Raw genomic sequence first — 18,737 nt, 5'->3', positions numbered from 1 at the left:
CTGAGCGAAGCCCTGATGCGTGGGGTCCACTCGGGTTCCCACTCCATTAACACGTTCAACTTGTGGAGGAGAGACCCGGAAGACAGCGGGATGTTCGGGGCTCAGACAGTAGACCAGTCTTTTCGGAAAAGACTGGAACATACCCCTAAAAAAGGCGGCAGAAGTAAGAGGGGCAAAGCCTGGGCGTGGGCTGGGGGGCGCGGGCTTTCCCCTACAGGTAGCGCTTGGGGAAGGCCGGCGGGTCCCCGGGCGGCTCCCCTCCCGGCCTGCCTTCAGCCACCCCTTCCGCAAAGGCGCGTGAAGCACCCACACTGTACCAGGCTCTCGGCCAAGAGCTGGGGAACACGGCCAAGGGAAGGAGGTCCGACCCTCCGGGGGCTCACTGTGTGTGGGGTGCTGACGTGCACACGGCCCCTCGAGCACGCTAAGTGCCTGGGGAGACGCAAGGACCGGGTGGGGCAGGGACCCGGGGGAGCGGGCAGTTCGTTCTGCCCGGGCAGGAAGGTGAAGGCTTCCAAGCAAAGGGGTAAGTGGTTCGAGTCCTAAAGGCCAAGCTGGACTTGCCAGCAGGCGCGGGGGAAACGGCCTCTGAAACAGAGTCTCCTATGCAGAAAGGTGCACTGGTGAGAGACAGGCCACTTCCTCCCAGCAGGGAGGCCAGCATGTGGGAGGTGGAGGACGCCGGGGGAGGGGGGGGGAGTGGGCACAGGGGTGCAGGCGCAGCGGGTGCCCGGGTCTCAGAGGGTCCTGCACGCGGAGGAACCGAAACTAACAGTCAAATCAGGCACAGAAGATTCAAGTAGCAAGGGCCACAAGGTCAAATCTGAATTCTAGAAAAGTCCTTTTTGGGTACAGTGCGGTAGATGGATTACAGAAGAAGAGATGTGGGAGAAGACAGCTAAGAGGCTACTGCACACGTTCGTGTGAAGCTGCCGCAGGCCTAAACCTCACAGGCAACCGGCTGGCTGCGGGGATGAGGGCGAGAGAGAACCACTGTGGGATCAGGGCCCAAGGAGAGGAGACATGAGAAAGTGATGTGGGGGAGACTGATGAGTGCAGGTCTGGACACGCCCCGCTCAGCGTGACTGGGGCTGGAGAGAAGTTGGGGGTGTGTGTCCCAGGCTGTAGCGACAGCTCTGGCGGGGGGGGCACCCCTGGCAGCAGGAGCCACAGGCATGCATGAAACTGTCCAGGAGGGGATGTAAAAGTGAAAGGAGCCAAGAGTCGAGGAAAGCACCACAGAGAATCATAAGAAAGAGGAATCTAGAAGGGACAGGGCAGAGGGCGGTCAGAGGCAGGGGCCTCATGGGAGAGCTTGAAGAACAAGGCTGGGACCAGAGCAAGCACTTCCAGCTGGGATAGCCGTGAGGATGAAAATGCCCCAGGCTCCTTCTGCATTCGACAAGAAGATATTCTTCTGGAAATTTCTCCAAAGCAGTTTCTGTGGGGCGGTGGGGCCAGATCGCCACCCTGTAGGGAGTGGGGGAGTCAGAGGGAGGAAAACAGCAGGAGAAATGTATGCGGCTTTGTCAAGAAGCTGAGGCTCCAGGGTGGGTGGGAAGAGAAAAAGCTCAGTGGAGTCAGGGGCCGAGGCAGGGCGGTGGAGTCCGTCTTCCCCAGCCAGCAAAGACGCACAGATGAAAATGTGAAGATTCAGAGGAGAGTCACAGGTTACGGCATGGAGAGAGGGGTACATGTGTGACAGCACATCCAGACACAAACACAAATGAACAGACTCCTGCCCGCAGCAAGCTTATGATCCATCACGGTGGTTGGTATGAATACACAGAAAGAAGAATAAACGGTGGTCAACCCGAGAACAGGGCGCAGCCGGAGTGCTCGGGTGGGGAGCCTGGCACCTGAGGTACAAGAGCTCCGGGAGCGTTCGTTCTGCACGAACAGAAATCCTTCTACTTTAAGGCGGTAAAGAGCCCAGGGAGCATTCAGGGCAATGCTCTCCAGTTACCGGTCTGAAGGGAATAAGCGACTTCACTAAGGATGCACACACAATTTCTGCAATCAAAAAAAATCTAAGCTCTGTCTTCTTAATCCAGGGCTGGGTCTCCCCAGATCACACCGCTTCTCCACAAAATGCCCAATGTGGGGCGTGGACATAGAGCCTACGATGAAGGACTACAGGCCCCGCTCACCGGTGCCACTGTTAACACCGTCAGGTCTGACCTCCCCCAATTCACCTATGTAGCTTTATGACTAGTTATTACTCGGAGACTTGACTCTTGCTTTCCTGCAGCTGCTGAGAGAATGAGCTCCATTTCTGACCTGAGACTAGCTGGAAGGATCTGGAATGTAACACTGGTAGTGAGAACGCAGCTATTACCACTGCAGAATCGAACTTGGTTCCAGTCTTCCCCGGGCCCAGAGAGAGACAAAGCCAACTTCACGCGGCTAGACTGTCAGAGCATGGCAAATTCTGAACGGGTGGTTGCCCTCCTTCAGGTGTGTTCTGAAGACTACTTAGATAATGTGTGTACAGCGCTGTGACCTTCTGGGAGAGAGGTGTTCAATCAGCACTGTATTAAGAATGTCTCATTATCATGAACAGTTCATTTGAGTTACAAATTTCTGATCAGATATGGGATGTAAATGTCAAGGAAGACAAAAAAAGAAAAAAAATCTGGTCTGGAGGAGTTGATCTCATAATGTTGTTTTACTGCCTCAAAATCTCGGGATTCCTACAACTTTGGGAGGTCTGTTCAGTGGAGTGGGAAAATTAGTGGAAAGGAGAAGGCATTCCCGTGTAAGGTTTCAAGGGGTGATAAAGGGATTCCTTTCCTCTAACAGGAAATGGTTTCAAAGATTTGACAACGTATAACTAGCACCATGGATTCATTCACTTGTTTTGTGTTTTCAGGATGCCCTGTTAGTTACATGCTAGCAACACACAGACACAAGAGTCTGGTCCCGGTGAAGCTTGTAATATGGCAGTGGGGAGGGAAACACCGGTGGCATGCGCCGTGCCGAGAAACGCAGCGTGGGGACCGAGAGATGGCCAATGCAGATGAAGGGAGGGCAAGCCGGAGGAGTCTCAGCCAGAGCAGTGTTTGAGTTCAATCCTGAAGAAATCCTAACGCTGACCAGGGCCTGAGTAAGGACATGTCAGAGTAGAGGACACATTCCAAGGCACAGAGAGAGAGAGAACAGGCCACGCTGCTACTGAAGAATGATGTGACAACCTTCTAAGAGAGGAAGTGACAGAAGTCACTGAAGATCATTCAGCAAATACGAAATACTTAAAGCTTAAGACTGATAGTGAGGGATGTGCTCATAGATGGGAGAATTTCAACATGAAAATAATGCAAATCTACTCCAGCTTCAATTAAAACCATGAACCGGATGGGTGGCCAGCAACAACCACACCCTGACCACCTCTGCAAAAACCAGAGAAGAAACCCAGGGTGTCCAAACTGCTGTTCAGCTCTAGAGACTGGGGATCCGGGGAACAGAGCTGGAACAGAGGTGGGGGGCAGAGCCCGTCCTGTGCTCTGCACTTAGAGGTCCCACCTGACAGCAATGGGGACCAGAGGAAGGGTCAGGGAACCTGGCCGTCACTCTTCCGGTCTCCCAATGCCTCACCCATCACAAGGCAGTATCAGAGTCAAGGTTGAGGCTGGTTCCCTAGGGGAGGATGGTCTTCAAGAAGTTTTGCAAGGAGTCTTCTAAGAGCCATGCACTAGTGAAGTTGAATCTGCATCTCCCTAAGCATCCAGGGTCGGCCGTGTCTGAAACAATCTTGAGTGGTCTGTACTGTCGTGATCTGTCTATGCTGTTGAGGGGTCTAGGAATGTCATAACACCAGCCTGTGACATCCACAGGGCCGTTTTCCCCAGGCACGAGGGAAACAGGAGCCGTGAGTCTATTATTTGTGTTGAAGTCAGCTGTCCTTGGAGCAAATCTAACAACAGGGTTCCCTGTTGGCAGAGTGCTTGTCCCGGGGAAATGCCAAGATCAATCGTTTTGGAAACGGATCCTGTTCGAGGCAGTAAATTTGACTTAACATATTTCATCAAGTTTGCATTTCTATGAAGAAAGCCTTCTAAATCTATTTCCTTGAAGATTTCTTTGCACATGAATTTTTCATTTTATTGTAGAACAACATTTTGCCTCAAGTTACACATTAAGGTGCTGGTTAACTTCTTGGTCTCTAGCCCTCTTTGTTTAAAAACAAATGAAATCTAACTGAAGGAGAAATTTTGGGAGCTCCTTCCCTCCTGTTGGGGGGAAGGGGTGGGGGTAGGACTGGAGCCAACATGTTTCTCAGAAATTGATTAATTTCGGTTACGTTTGTGTGTTTACTGTTCCATCCCACTTACAGAAGGTGGAGACTACCAGAGAAGAAGACAGTTATTGCAGTTCAGGGAGATCCATTTCTTGGGGACCTGATCAGGCTTCCAGGGAGACTCTTGAGGTTCAGGACAGAACCCCGCACCAGATCTAAGCATGGCATCAACATCGACCTGTAGACTGCTGCCCCGATATGGGCACAGTTGATATCCCCCACCTCCAGCTCTCGTGGGAAGCTGTGGGTCATCACTGGGGCTCTCCAGCCTTGTGGTATAGGGCCTCCCCCTTTATCCCACATCCCAGTGAGGGAGCAGCGCTTGGCCCGCCCTCCTCTCATCACCCCTCCCCACCCCCATACACAAAGGGCCCCAGAACTGGGCTTCCCAACTCCTGGTCTTCAGAATGGCTGATCTCTTGGTTGGACCCAACAATCTTCACTCCTGAATGCATTGACCTTTGGGTTGTCACAGGAGTGCCCAGCTGTGGCTCATGAAAATGACAATGAGGACGCAACGTTGGAGCAAGGCCATTACACCAAGTCCATGGAGGTCACGGCACGTACAGGGTCCTGCCATGTCACAGTGACAGAGATGGGCTGGGCCACAGAGCACCAGCATTCATGGGCCGCACTCTCTAGAGGTCCCATTATATCCGAAGTCTGGCGTGATTTCTCCAAACCTCTCTGCCCTGGTCCTGTGATGAGTAAGGGGGACATTCTGAGTTTTAGTAGGCAATGTTTAACATGGGCCGAGTCTGGGAGATGGAGGGCCTAGGGGAGCGAGACACGACTGGGTTCTCACACAGAGACAGAACTCATGTAGAAACTTGTTTAACCCCAGCCATCACCGATTGATGAGTTAACCACCTTTAACACGAGATTCAATAAAACATGCCATTTTTAACCTGAAGTGCGTTTTACAGAGTCACTCTCCCGCATCTCATTATTAAGCCTGTCCTGACCCCTGAGGGAGCAGCCGTGATGGTACATATTATAAGCTCACTGCCCATAAAATATTTAAAGGGAGAAAAAGGGGGGTGGTGGGAAAGACGTGACTTCACACAAGAGCCATGTGCCAAATGAGAAAATGACAGGATTCTGGTCCTCCTAGGCAAAGCGGAGCTCTGCTTTCACTCGGTGGCAATGCTGATCGAGTTCAAGCTCCTCACCGTACAGGACACTGTCAAATACCTACAGCACCTGTACTTTCTGCATTTTTCTTGAAAAGGTTTTACGAATGGCAAAAATAAGTTTCAAATGATTTGCCTCCCGTTGGAGGCATGCCGTGGGCCCAGATGGAAGACTGTGTGTATAGTTAAGGGTGTTCTGGTACAGTTAGGTGCCCTGGAGCCGTGAAGGCTGGTTCATCTCTCCAGGCCACAGCTAACTGTGCCATTTCGGTCATAGTTCTGCTCCGTGTGAGAGAGGATGGGGAGAAACAAAGGCAGCCTCAGGAATGTGGACTTATCCCTACTGAGTAAGAACTTTAGTAACAGTATGACACCTCTGCAAGAAATCGATGACACAAATCGTGTGTTGCATCAGCCACAACCAGCCCAGAGCTACACCTGTTAAGGGAAACAGAGAATTCAGACAATTTTTGTGAGAAACAGAGGAAATCTTTCCTTCTCAAAATTCCTGTGCCAAATGTTGTTGTATAGGCTCCGTATATATCTTAACTGTCCCAATAGCCCTGAGACAGGTACATATGGGGAGTCAGTGGAGGGAGGAGAGCAAGGGAGAGAAGGAGGCATAAGTAATGTGGGCCAAGCCAGACATCAAGTCAGTAGTGGAGGAGGGCTTCAGCCTCAAGAGTCTCTGGCTAGACTTCCCCTACCACATAACCGAAGAGCTATGCTGCAAGTGAATCTAGAGTTTCTAAGAACTAGTAAAATGAGCAGAGTTTCCCTTGTCCTTACTAAACATAAAGATTATCTAAGTTTCTTCCCACTCAGAATCATGTACGAGTGTGCGCAGTGTACATATGTGTGTGCACAGATGTCTGGGAGTACGTGTATTTCACGTGCACATAAAAACATCGTAAGTGAGCCTCAGAACAAGATGTACTGTCTGTGTTTTCGCCATGAAAAAGGGCAGGAAAGACAACCCCAAAGGCTGTAATGATGGAGAGAAAAAACCCGTAGCTCTGTAGCCATGGCAGGAGAACCCTTCCGTGGCCAATGTGCCATGACTGTGGAGGGGCTCTGTGTCCTAATTCAGGGGTTCAGGCTCATTCTTCCACGACCCCTTCATCAGCCCCTTCTCAATAAGACACACACATGATGGAAAGAGACTCAGAGGTTTGTTCCATGGGGCAAGCTATCTGAAACGTTCCCCACTTCCATCAGTGATAACTGGACTGATGAGGGACAAGATTAGCTTATCAGTTATCCTCAGAGATGAAAATACTTTTGAATCCCTGACGTTAACTGAGTCTACATTTTGTGGTTTCCTTCTAAATGGATGGGGCAAGAAAGTGCACTAGAATCCATAAAATCAGTCAGTGTGGACTACTTATTACTATTTTTTTTTAAAAATACTTCTGAGAGCCAGTGAGCACAAGCAGGAAAGGGGTAGGGAGAAGGGGAGACAGAATATGAAGCAGGCTCCATGCTCTGAGCCATCAGCATAGAGTCTGACGCAGGACTGGAACCCGTGAACCATGAAATCATGGCCTGACTGAAGTCAGATGCTTAAGCCACCCAGGCACCCAAGCAGTGTGGACCACTTATTGTTGGAAAAGCCATCATTCACACCAGAAGGCCCTAGCTTCTAGCTTTCTGTTAACAGATCAGATTGTACGATGCCTGTTCATTTGAATACGGTTTTGGAAATCCTGGAGAAAACAGAGTGCATAGCTGCCCTCTGAGGATGGAGCTTTTGGTGGGAAGGGAGTGCATGGGATTCGTCTATACTTGGAAGTCCCAGGGCTACTCCAAATTGCTGTTGTGCATTGCCATCGGCTGAGTTGACACAGCACGTGTGTAGAAAACTTTCAACCAGTATTTGCTAACCACAGATTTTATAAAAGTGATCTCAGCGAAGGAAGAAAGTGGCTTTGAACATGGTAACAATAAGAAAATCTAGGTTACCTCTTCTCTTCCCATGGCCAGTTACAACCAGCGGAGATAATTCAGAGTGCAAATAACTATTTCTTCCTGATGGTCACTGACTGATGCACGAGAAATGCTTACAGCACTCAGTGCCTAATGAAGTCATCACTATCACAATGATTTTACAAAACATAAGGGTTCCCCTGGTGGGTGGACACCCATTCGAAACCCAAGATAACATACCGGAAGGGAACAGCTTCCTTGCTCACCTGGAAGGTATGTAGCTAGGTTCAATGAACTCCCAGCTTGTTTACAATCCAGTGATGGAGAAAAACCTAGAGAACCCAAATTACAGGTCTGCTTTTGGCCTGTTGGGCTGTGGGGCAGCCTGTTTAGCTACCTGGCACAATCTATTTACATTTCTACTACAATCATGGGCTATTCCAGAGGGGGGAAAATAAACAGGGTAGCCATTCAGTCCTGAAAAAAAAATTTTTTTAAATAAAATCAATGAAACAAAATATGGCGGGAAAATTAGATTACTCTGGGTGGAATTCTAGGAGGGAATGTAGAGTCCGTTATGGTGATTAAGTCATCATTTCTGACAGATTACTCTAATTGGCTGTCAAGTAACATTCCGCAACCCCATCTGTAACTTGGCGTCCGGCGTCCTAGTTACTCAGCCAGCGTTACCTTCCGGACATACATAACACATACAAACAAGAGGAGGTACAGCCGGGCATTTATTATACTCATTAGCTGTGATTAGGTTCTATGCTCTCACATTAATAGCACAAGCTTCCATTTTGCTTTATTTATTCTTAAAATTACATGAAAAATACATGGGCTCAAAGGCAGAGGCAGGGGATATGAATGAAAAAGAATTGTTATCACAAAGTGGGAGCATAACGCTCTCAGGAGCACGGCTATTCAAGAAGAATGTTTATCTTCTTGTAGTTTGATTTTCCTTGGAACTATTAGAGTATGTTACCTGGAGAGGTTAATCTAGGTCTCTTGGTTACTCTCCAGTCCTTCAAATTTGGTGCCTCATTAGCTGTTATTTCTGTAGAAGGCACTGCTATTATGTTTAGTTAGCATCAGTCTTGTGAATGGAAAGCCCTTTCTTCGATTACATTTCAGTCCTCACGTCTCGGTCACTGCATCTTTGGAATATAATAAGCAATTTATACAATCAGTTGAGCTCCCAAATAAATTTGGTGAAAAGTAAAGCATAACGAGTTGAAACTGTAAGGCTGCAGGTGTACCTTGCTTTTGTCTCAAATCTTGAGATCTATATGCTTTAATGACAAAAAGCTAGAGGGCACAAAGCAGTTTTGGAAACGAAGACAAACGGGAACACTCAACGTAACAAAAGGCTTGTAGGATTCTAGCGCTGTCAAAGCGACACTTGGGACAGCCCCAAGAACCGAGAAGACCACATGAGGACTGTGTGACAGCTGGGAGATCACAATCACCGCTGATTAATGAGCCAAAATTAGCAGAAAGGTAATAATTTGCCCTTATTACAAAATGGGAAATGTACAGATATCCTTTTTAATCATGATTTCTTTTTGATTGTGGAATTGTCTCCCAAAACCAGTGATGGATGCTCCAAGAGTCATCCTTCCAGATGTTACCCAGATGCTAAATTAGATGTGCTGCCTAATTGAGCCATGCAAAATACACATTGAAACAATAACGCCTGGCCTGGCCATTAAGGAGTGGTTTAATGACCCGGGTAGTTCATTTATATTTCCAATACTATGACTCCGCATGCCCCCAACTTAGCATAATCTCATATTTTAAGACAAATGAGTCTGCTTTAAAAAATAGTCTTTTTGACATTAGCCTCTGCCTGAAATGGCCATCTTTGGGCTCGGCTCTTTCAAAGCCTTGGGATAAAGGAGAACCCAGCCTGCCAGGCTCATGGGGGCTCCTTCCCCAACACCAGCTGTTCTGAGGTCATTCACCACTCCCCACCTGCCGTCACCCCGCAACAGGGATGAACCGGGCCCTGTGCACTGGGGAGTGGATCCCTGTACCTCCCTTGCTCACCTTCACTCTGTGTGGGGATGCCTGCTGCTTGACCTGGCCCTTGAGCACCTGTCCACTCCATGCAAACCCAGCCCCATGTCCTGACCAAGCCAGGGGTGCACCTCCTGCCTGGGGCTCGACTCAGTTCCTGGCAATCCCTGGTACTGCTTCCCAGAACCTGTCACTCAGCTGCTTTCAGCCACACTCCTGCTGCATCCCCACACCAAACACCCTTTGGACAGTGCAACCTGCCCGGCTGCATGTGAGTTTCCAACCCTGGCTGGAGGAAACCCGGGAGCTGGAAGAGACAGCTGCCGGGTCAGTTTTCCCAGCCCCTCGCCTGACTGATGCTCTGGGTTGGCCCCTAAATCTGATTTTTCTTCCTCTTGCAATTCTCAGTTTAGAATTTCTGCTTAGTGTTTCTTCTCTACTCCTTGCTGTTTCCACTGCTGCCACCTTGTTAGCTCCTGATTCCTGCTCCCTCAGATTCCTGAAAGGCCCCCTCTCCACCTCTGGTCCTTGCCTTCCAAGCATCCCGTACAGCAGTGCCTTTTTAATCTGCCTAAAACTCTGGTCAAATAATTTCTGTCCCTCACCCAAAAGCTTCCCATGATCCACCAAATTAAATTCCAGCTCCTTGGCCTGTCTTTCAAGCAAGTCCAGGCTTTGGCCCCGAAGTACCTTTTCAGGCTTATTTCTCACAATTGCTCAACACTTTTCTTCAACTTTAGTCAAACTCCCTCTTACTGGGACCTCATCCATCTGCCTCTCCAGAAAAAGGCACAACCTTTCCCGTACATATGAACACAGTACTTTCTTCGTCAATATAACTATTGTGTATGTTACACCAGAACACCTATATGCCATTAGGTTGAATCATGTGAAATTGCTACTTTGTAGATTATGAATAGCTGAATGCTGACAATTTCCAAGGATACAACCTCGTACACTGCACAGCAATGGAACTGCGTTGTTTTCTTTTTGGGTCACTTGTGAGAAGCCCCCAAAGTTCAATTCATGTAGGCTTTTCTCCTTTGTAAGGTTTGGAGAGCTTTCCAGCAATTCATCTGCAATACTTACAAGTGTATGAGCTCAATTACATGTGAACTTGATGACACAAAGCAAAACCACTCCCAACACCAAGCACGGAATTGATGGGCTCCCTTCACCTACTCTCTGCAGCTTCAATGCTGTTAAGATTAGTGATGATTTATCCAGTAATCTTGGGTTTCCTTTCAACTTCAAGACAGACTAAAGCTACCACAAGGATACCCCTCTATCAAGCAAATCTTTAAAACCTCTGGTTCAAAACTAACTTGGAAAACTTAAACCAACCGTATCTTCTCTTAAACCTTCTGACAGGGTACTGGCATCTCCTCAAATCCACAGAAAAACCCCACTGAATTTCGTATTCTACTGATCCTTCCCTAGCTTAGCGTCAGAGTTCTGACTTGTTTGAGTTGCTGTGCCAGCCACGTTTATTAATTAGTGTCTAACATTTCCATCTCTGCAAGTGGCAACCTCTCATAAAAAATGCATGGTTTGATTGGCTTAGCGATGACAACTTCATTTACAACAGACAAATAAATACCATACCTCACTCAGCGATCTTTCTCCATTTATTTATTTAGTTACCTCCATGGCCTTTGGGATTTATACTAAGTGAATGAGAGCAGATAACTAGTGTCATTTTCCTCTCTTAATCATGTTCAGGTAAAAATGATTAAGTATCCTTTTTTCTTTAAAATGAATGAAGCTGATTTAAAAAAAAATATTCCCCATACTAAAAATAGATGGCAAGTTTGAAAAAAAATGCCTTAAGGGCTATTTCTTATTAGCCATGTTTAAAATGCAAATCCATTAAACATCTGAACAAGACATCTGATAATGTTTTTAGCAATTCTATTTATTCATCTCTTCTTCCACAATAGTACTAAACTTTGGTTGATATTTTGCCAAATGAAGAGCTCCCCTCCAGTCCCGCTAATTCTTTATGAGTTCGAGTTTAATTTTACTGTCTCATTTCGATTTTTCTACCTTCCACTCTCATGTGTGAGATCGTTTACCAACTTTGGAAATTACTTGTTGGCAGAGCTCAGGGAAATTACGACGATTCAATTGTTCTATAAATACCCTTACCCTGAAGCTCAGTTTTCTAAAGATCGGATTCAGGTTTAGGCCTTCATACACCCAGCACTGTAACCGAAATTCAAATGGCAGAGATAAACTCAGATAAGAGATATATTAAGAATATGGGAGACATTTATGGGCACCTGCATGGCTCATCTGGTTAAGCGTCCTACTCTTGATTTTGGCTCAGGTCATGATCTCACAGTTTGTGAGTTTGAGGCCCAATGTGGGCTGAGTCCCACTGAGTCTCACTGTGGTGACAGTGCAGACCTTACTTGGGATTCTCTTTCCTCCCTCTCTCTTTGTCCCTCCCCCCACCTCAAAAAATAAATAAACTTAAACAAAATTAACATGGGAGCCATTTTAAATTAAGGAAATAAGGCAACAACTCTATTGATGATGCTTGATCTGCAGTGGTTCATCTATTTTGATGGTTTCTTCTAAGAAAGAGGTCTTGGGAAATTTGGCCTGCTCTATTTGTTCTGTAGAGGAAAGAACATCTCAGTTACATCACAAGGTCTGGGTCTGAGTCTTAGCTTTGTCAACTCCAAGTACCTACGGTCAAGCCACTTGACCTCATTAAGCCTTGGTAAGCTCTTAGTTTCTTAATTCATGTAGGTGTTACAATCAGAGTACAAAAGTGCTTTGTGATTATACATGATTGTGTTTCACCTTGTGCTTGTAGTTTGTGGAGTAGGGGTCTAACCTGGCTAAGTAGGGGTCTAACTTGGAAAATCAAAGTACTAAGACCCCTCTCCCACCTCCCTCTTGCACCCCCCACTCTGGTTTGTAAACAACTCTCCAGATATTTTATATTCAGAGATTGTCAATGAGTAAAAGGTTTTCCTGTGAGCTCATTTATTCAACACACATTTGTTGGCAGCATCTATGGTATGAGGCTGGGCTCTGAGAACTTTCCCTCTCTTTGAGGCATTTTGGAGCTTAATACAGGAGAGAATAAGACGTAAATAATTGGTGGGAGGAATAACATTCAGCAGTGACAGGATGAAATCAGCACCTGCTACAGTGGATTCCCATGAAGGAATATTCTGTTTCACCTTCACAGGAGTGAAACAACACTTGCATGTGATCCTACAGCTGGACTGGAGTGTCACAGAAGCTGGAGAAAAAGTAAGGGACATAGAGTGGAGGTCGAATCTCACCCTTAGGACCCAGAAGGTGTGTCCATTATTTTCTGCCATAGACACAACACAACCACATTCACACTCTCCCGCAGGGTGCTGGGGGTAACATGTAATCCCAGGGCCCTCATTCCACTCCATCTTCTCCCACTCAAGGGAGCACCTGGAGGATGAGTGAGTGCAGTTATGGTAGGGATGACTTCAAAAATCTCTTAATCCCTCTGTGCTTTTCCTAGCTGTGGGGGTAACCATAGGCCCAGATGATAAAGAGGAAAGAATTCCAGAGATGCTGAGGGAGAATACAGGACTTCCTCACTGACCACAGACGGGGTACTGAGATGGGGAAGAGGAAAGGTGAGGATGACTTCTGGGTTTTTGTGTCGGGTGGTGCACCCAGCCATGTGGACCGGTAAGCATACTTGAAGAGGCCCTGGGTGCTGGTCGGAAGAGGACTTTAGTATTGCAACTGCCTGTGGACCAAATGCACAGAAATTTCCAGTAACAGCTATCAGACATCTAGGGTTGGGGTCTGGCAGAGAAGTCTGATTTCAAGATCAAGATTTGAGAGGCAGCAGGGCCCAGGAGTCAGAGGAAGCCAGGAGGGTGCACGATGGAAACTGTGCAGAGTGAGAGTGAAGGGGTGAACACGAAGCCCGGGGTCGGGGGGCACGTCCGTGTCAAAGGCCTAGTTCTCTGCTTGTCATCCTTATGAGAAACAGCACGTTCCTTTTTATTGGGAGAAAAGGAGACTATCGTGACGCTGTGTCATGAAGGCACCTAGAAGGCTTATGGCCCAAGATGTCTTTATAGGTTCTCCTTTGCACTCGGCTCTGCTGTAACCCAGTGTCTTCAGCATTTCAAGCTTTAGGCCAGATCCAACCTTCCCTTTAATAAGTCAATGCCATGCCTAGCCAGCTGGTGTACTTGCTCTTTTCCATTATTTAAAATTTTGTTAAAGTCTAAGCTAAATTTTTGTTTTCCCATTAAGGCCTTTTAAAGTTATCATGGGAAATATTTAATATCTGCACTGCCATAAAACTGAAGGGCATATCATGTTTAGAGAAGAGTGTCAAGATAAAATGCCTATGAACATGCCCAAAGAATCCCAACTACGACATCTGTCCAACCAAATGCTGTCAAAGGGACTGAAGCTCATGGTCCATACGAGGCTATTCTGGGAACCAGGCACTGTGTACAGTTGCCTTTGAGAGACCTGCCTCACAAGACGCCCCGACTTCAAGCAAAGTGTTCTTCCACTTTCCATTTCCCATCTGTGAATGAGAGTCGCTATCTTTGGTGAGGCAAGTTACAGAGAAAAAGAACATGGGTGTGCCCTTAAGAACCAGCACAACACCCTTTTCCTTAGCCAGCATCGCCAAAGTGCCTTCAGGAGGCATTACCAGGATGGCCACAAAGACCAAAGCGTCCTCACCATGGCTCACTTGTGCCCTGCTTTTCAAGTGGTAAGGAGATTTCACTATTTATCAGCTGGGTTGAGAGCCTAGACCAACAAGCTGATGTGCTGACCCTGGTCACGGCAGCCTGCGATCACCGACTCGTGATTCTTCCCAAGACCAAGGGTGGGGGGCTTGGCACCCTTGACTTGGGAGGCACAGTGAGCAGCAGTGGAAAAGCATGGTTTGTCCATCTCCAAAAATGAATAATTAGGAAGGAAGAGCTCCTTTGCAGCCCCAGTCTATTAATTCAGCTCTAATCAGACAGTGAAATACATAGGTGGGGAGGGCAATGTGAAGTTCAATGACAGGACCTGAAGTACAGCTCTCGTGAGTATTGCAGGATCTCCCTCATCAAGAAGTGGAGGCTAATTCCCCCTTGTGAGTCTGGCTGGGCTCAGGATCACACCCTAAGCTGATAGAAGCCTGCGTGAGAGGTGTGGCCTGACTTTCTGAGGTGACGTCAGCAAAGAGCAATGCTGACAATGTTTTAGTCCTGGAGGCCACACACACTCAGCTGTCGGCTTGTCCCCATGGGTCAGCCAGTCAGTTGTGCCGAGAGAAATAAACACAAGGTGTCTGTAAGTTCCAGGGAAGGCCTGGTAATTTTACTCTTCCCTTCTACGTGCCTTTCCTGGTCCCCCATTCTGTGTAGGTCTAACACACCATCAGCAGGTATTTCACCCTGAATGTGTCCTCCTTCTGGGGTGGGAGGCACTAATCTCTTGTCCTGCCCCTCTTTGGCTTCCTTTCCTGGTTGGCTCCTCTGTTCGCCATCTGCTTCTTACCTGTTATCCAGCCACAGCTCATGCTTTGATGCTGGTCTGACAGACAAAGATATGACTCAGGCCAACGGTGGCCATATGGGGTTTAGTGTTTTCGTGGCAACAAATAACTCGATGCTTAGAGAGTCTGCTGCCCGGGGGCCTGTGGTATTTCAAGTGATCGTGAACCACCCAACACATGAAACGCATCTCCAGATCCACGGGAAGTAGGGACAGAATACAAGAACCCACTCCAGGGGAATCTCACAACAACTATTTAGGACAGGTGACATTCTTCTTAAGCCTCCCAAACACACACACACATACGTGTTTATCAAGTACCTGCCCTTTGAAGGCAGTGTATTCTACCCTAGCATTCGTGTGGCAGTGAAATTTCCTTTGTCAGCAAAAGTCTCTCAAGCGGTGGCTATCGAGAGAGAGGATAAGCAGTGCTTTGCTTCCCTAGTAAGGAAGTGCAGGTCCGTGAAGGATGAACCAGCAGGGACTCCACACGCCCACGGTCTCTGCAAGGTGGGACCAGGCTGCCGGGTATTACAGATGAACTCCGTGTGGCAGAAAATTGCTCCTCTTTAGAATTAGCTTATTCTGGCCAGAAAAAAACAACTGTGCTAAAAACAGCACCAACTCCATTCATCCTCTTACAGCCTGGGACAAATTAATTCTACGTAAGTCTCACTCATGTGAGATTTTCTGGCAGGTCTTTGAGAGCTGATGGGATGGAAAACACACACAGTTGCCCATACAAAGATGCTGGAGGACAAAGGACCTCCTCATATGCCTTTCGCTGCTTTACCTCCTTCCTGACCTGTCCCAGATGCTCAGCCCACCCAGAGCACTTTCAGAATGTCTGCAAGGAAATCCAGGAAGGCAGCATCTGGAGCCACAGAGGAGCTCTGCCCTCTCAAGCGCCGAGATGAGGAAACCTATCGATTCTGCTGCAGGAGGTAAGCGTGCACACGCAGTCAGTGCGGTCTTGAAGCGAACTGCGATTGACTCCCAGCATAACGGTACTCGTGAGGACTGTTCCCACCGGCGCATATGCATCGAACTGTACCGTGCACAGAAAGCACCCAAGATCTGGGGCAAATGCAGGTCCAGGGTGAGCCCTCAAAGTCAGCATCTCACACAACCTGCCAGTTCCGGGGCTCTGAGCAGCAAGGCTATCCGGACTTGTGGGAGGGTCATCGGTAGGTGAGAGCGCTCCCACGCACCCAAATGAGCAGGAGGAGGAAACAGGTTCATCACTACCACCTTAGCCTTGGGGCTGATGACGGTCCTTCTTCAACAGCGGTTCTTCAATCTGAACCCTGGCATCGCCGGGAGTGCTTTAAAAACACCGATGCCAGGCACCGGCCCTGAGGGATGCTTCTTCTATCTTACAGAGGCACGGCCCGGGCATGGGTCATTTCAAAAGCTCCCCAGTCAGGGCTACTCATTACAGAACCAGCTCTCGATGCAAATGGACTTAAACTTAGGACCACTTTTGTTTTTTCCTCAAATATTCTGTTAAAATCACCTAGTTCATCTGTCATTTTAGGTAAATGGCCAGGAAGAATATTATTACTATCGGAGTGTTTCTCAGAGGGTAGAAACGAGTAAAGGAATCAACGTGCTCACCTGCCTCACATCATACAGTGTAACACCACGGATCACATCATACAGTGCAACACCACGGACAGATGGTCGTTGGGGCCCCGAACTGCTGCTTCTGTAAGTGACGTGTCTGGAATAATCTCGTACAGAAGTTGTGGGGGCATGAGATGCTGACAAGAGCGAGAGGCTGGGAGTCAGCAGATGCATGTTGCTGTTCCATCTCAGCCCCATCACCTAACTGTTCTGGGGTTTTGCTTCTTCATCTGCAATGTGAAGGGCAGACAATACTGTCTCCAAAAACACTTTTAGCTTCCAAAGTCCATGACCTCCGATGAGACAGGGTCTCATTTCTTCATTTTCTTCAACATGCCCTCTCTTCCTCTGCTGACCCAAAGAACCACATTCAACTAACCAGAAATCTACTGAAGTTAGCCCCAGGATTTCCTGAATCTGGGACTCTTATTTTCCTTACAGATGATATTTAATTTTGGTCAATGACCTCCAGGGGTTTTACATCAGGGCAATGCTGACTCAGGGATGATCTGGGTACCTCAGTGATTAGGACTCTCTAATAAATGCCTCTGCAGGCACATAATGACTTTTTGTAGGAGTTGTGGTTATAGTTAATGCCTCCATGAACTGCAGAAAAAAACGTAAGGCACAACTCATCCAAATCTAGGCTGAAGCACCTCTTCCTATTTAAATGATAGCTTATAAATATTAGTAAACCGTCAGATATTTGTAATGGATTAGGATTATGGGTGAAGTTAAGCTGAATTTGAGGACAGTTGTCTTCCACATCTCCTTGTATCTAGATGGAAGAGGCCAGTTATTAGCGACGTTCAGTGATTTGTTAGAGAATTTTCATCTAATAGCCAAAAGTACAGTCTTAAATTTGGAATGATAGACTTCTCACTGAAAAGGCAACCAGAGTGGGAAAACGAATTATGACTCCCTGTTTTATTATTTATCTAGTATTTTATCATTTTCATGAGCTCAGGTGTATATAAAACCCTTGGCACTGTGCCCAAGATGCAGTAGGCGCTTGGTACATGTTAACTATTACTATTATTTTTATTAATTAAACATTTGTTGCTATTCAGTTAAAAGTATCTAAATTCTAAAAGTCACTGAAAAATACCAGTCATGTAGACAAAACATTCACAAAACCAAAATTTGCTAGAAAGATACTTCTGGAGTGATTTCTAGAACTACTGTTCTGAATTTACACCCGCCTGCAGTAACATAGGCAACGACAGCAATTAGCTTTCTTTTCCTGATCTACACGACTTGTTGACAGTCAGTCTACTTACACTGGACCTCACGTACAACTTAACACAAAGCATCTGGCACTGTTTCCTGGTATGTATTTAAATATATGCTTTTCTAGAGAAATTAAAAACCGTGTATGTGTGGGCAAGCACACAGTGTGGGATCTGACAGACTGAAATATTCCCTAGTGACCCACAGTCACCCAAGGGTAGAGGTGAGTTTCCTGGGAATGTATTTTTCACTTTGACTTGGTCCTTCTGGTCCCTGAGGGAGGACTTGGTCCAGAGATCACAGAACTCTAGGTTTAACCCCATGTGCTGTCACATGGCATCCTGGTTCTTGCTTCCACGACCAGGCCAGTGGGGGGTGGAAGGGACACACCACCAAGTCTCCACAACATGTGCATGTCCACATATCTACATCTATGTCAACAAAGCAATGACAGTGTGATGACCAGACAGAATTAACCACATGATATACCCTAATGTCTTAGTCAACACTCAGCCTTTGGTCCTAACTCACCTCCTGACCAAGGGAGAGAACAGAGCAGGTGGCTGCCTGGGGATGGAGAGAGATCACCCGAGCTCCCAGGACTCGAGGAAAAGCATTGTGCTGACACTGTCTCCTTGCCCTTGACTTTGCCGTTAAGGAGAACGTGGGGCCGCGGGACCCTGTGTGCAGCGCTTGCTGCTGGTTTCTGAGTGTCCTCATCTGTGGTGCAGAGTCTGGTCCCCTGTTTCCAGAAGCAGAGATTGGGGGTAGGGGCCAGCTGTTCTCCAAAGCGCCAGGGCTCCTCGGGGCAGCAAGGCGCAATGATGGAGGGTGGAGGAACTTCTGTTTTTTCCCAGTCTTTGTGCACCGCCACAGCCCGCTTGCTGTCCTGTGCTTCCTGTTTCGTGTGCTGAGTAACAGGGTTCATGCCTGATCTTCTGGGATGAGCCCAGCACCGCCTCCCACCCCCCCCCCCCCCCCCC

At 47.5% G+C, this 18,737-nt stretch overlaps 1 protein-coding gene across 6 annotated transcripts in view; it reads right to left on the bottom strand.

The window, feature by feature from the left end:
• The window catches only part of CELF2 (CUGBP Elav-like family member 2), a 308,661-nt gene that overhangs the window by 80,168 nt on the left and 209,756 nt on the right, over positions 1-18,737 (bottom strand). The window lies entirely within an intron of this gene.

This window comes from Hyaena hyaena, unplaced genomic scaffold (genome assembly GCF_003009895.1).
Source record: "Hyaena hyaena isolate Hyena2069 unplaced genomic scaffold, ASM300989v1 scaffold_276, whole genome shotgun sequence".
Lineage (NCBI taxonomy): Eukaryota > Metazoa > Chordata > Mammalia > Carnivora > Hyaenidae > Hyaena > Hyaena hyaena.
The sequence above is the reverse complement of the archived record's forward strand: the minus strand, read 5'-3'. Positions and strand labels throughout refer to the sequence as shown.